This window comes from Seriola lalandi, unplaced genomic scaffold (assembly GCF_002814215.2).
Source record: "Seriola lalandi dorsalis isolate HSWRI2012SDOR001 ecotype SW California unplaced genomic scaffold, Sedor1 jcf7180002054668, whole genome shotgun sequence".
NCBI lineage: Eukaryota > Metazoa > Chordata > Actinopteri > Carangiformes > Carangidae > Seriola > Seriola lalandi.
Genome location: NW_019525221.1, coordinates 1205 through 3168, shown reverse-complemented (window position 1 = coordinate 3168; position 1964 = coordinate 1205). Strand labels below are relative to the sequence as shown.

The 1964-nt window shown below is 46.0% G+C and overlaps 1 long non-coding RNA gene across 1 annotated transcript; it reads left to right on the top strand.

Moving 5' to 3' along the window:
- The first annotated feature begins 254 nt into the window (after positions 1–254).
- LOC111666040 (uncharacterized) lies at positions 255–1884 on the top strand. Its single transcript, XR_002761554.2, has 3 exons — positions 255–334; positions 437–516; positions 1777–1884. It is a non-coding gene; the product is annotated as an uncharacterized LOC111666040 (long non-coding RNA).
- Positions 1885–1964: the final 80 nt, after the last annotated feature.

The following is a 1964-nucleotide window of genomic DNA, read 5'->3' as shown; positions in this document are numbered from 1 at the left end:
CTCTCGAGGCCCTCCGGAGGCCCTCTGGAGGCCCTCTGTAGGCCCTCTGGAGGCCCTCCGGGGGCCCTCTGGAGGCCCTCCGGGGGCCCTCTGGAGGCCCTCTGGGGGCCACACATTGTGTGTGATGTCTTCAGCTCTCAGTCTTTAGTTCTTGTGTGATCCTCGTCTCTTGATTTTTCCTGTAGCTCATGAAAGTTGTTGTTGTGTTCAGTGAAGTAAGATCTGGTTTTATGTTGTTCTGGTTCTTCCTCCTCAGCTTCAGTCACCAGTTCTCCTCCTCCTCCTCCAACAACCACGACCGCGGATCGAGTGACGGAGCCGTCGGCCTCCACAGGTGAGAGGTGACAGGTTCTGTTTGAAACCCGAGGTCTAGACCGCGGTCCACAAAGGACCAGACCCTCATAGACCAGGTCCTCCTGTCTCGTTCTCTGTGCAGTGAACTGGAAAACGCTGCTGTCGTCTCAGCTGGACCTCCTGAGGAGGAACTCCACCCTGCTGCGCTCCGACACCATCACCGTGAGTAACCATGACAACACCAGTTACTCGACAAGAACTGGAAGCAGGCTGTTCTCCGAGGCTCCGTGTTTTATAACACAGCACCACTTTACATTAAGACTCATAAATGGTTTATAATACGGTTATTAATTCAGTTTATATATAAATCATTAATAAACTAGTTATAACAGAGTTTTCAGACATTGATGCAGGCTCACTATTTGGCAAGATGAAGTTAATGATTACTACTCATTAATCTGACTAATGAGTTCAGGAGCTTTATTGTAAAGTGTGGAACGACTCATTAATAACTAGCTAGTGAAGTGAAGCTTCATCACAGTTGTACTGACGAGTGGTTCATTACTGGAAGCTTTAAATCAGACTCAACAGGGACCTCTGCTGGTCAGTGTAGGGTTAACCTAACCCTAACTAACCTACCCAAACTAACCTAAACCTAACTAACCTAACCCTAACTAACCAAACCCTAACTAACCTAACCCTAACTAGCCTACCCCAACTAACCTAAACCTAACTAACCTAACCCTAACTAACCTAACCCTAACTAACCAAACCCTAACTAACCTAACCCTAACTAACCTAACCCTAACTAACCTACCCGAACTAACCTAAACCTAACTAACCTAACCCTAACTAACCAAACCCTAACTAACCTAACACTAACTAGCCTACCCCAACTAACCTAAACCTAACTAACCTAACCCTAACTAACCTAACCCTAACTAGCCTACCCCAACTAACCTAAACCTAACTAACCTAACCCTAACTAACCAAACCCTAACTAACCTAACCCTAACTAACCTAACCTAACCTAACCTAATCCTAACCCTAACTAACCTAACCTAACTAACCTAACCCTAACTAACCTAACCCTAACTAACCTAACCTAACCTAACCTAATCCTAACCCTAACTAACCTAACCTAACCTAACCTAACCTAACTAACCTAACCCTAACTAACCTAACCTAACTAACCAACACATGGATGTGTAAAATGAACTGCTGCTCATTAATCTGACTAAGGAGTGAGTCGTTAACAGGTAACAGGAGCTTTAAGTGTAAAACACATCATCATTTATTAATGAGGCTCCTGTTAAAGAAATAAAACTCAGTGACTCACCTTCATCCTTTATGTTGCTGATGTTAGTGACTCGGAGCTGCTTGTGTCCCGGGTTCATGTTGTCATGACGATCAGGTCCCAGTAAGACCCAGACTGGTTCCTGTAGACCACCACCTCTCTCTCTCTCTCTCTCTCTGTGTCAGGTGGAGGACTCTCTACCCTCTCTCTCCCTTCAGATCAACGTTCCCGTCCTCTCGCTCTCCCTCAGTGTGTTGTTGATCTTGGCGGCAGTTTTCCTCTTTCTGGCCTTCAAACGTACGTCCTGCGCACACACACACACACACACACACACACACACACACACACACACACACACACACACACACACACA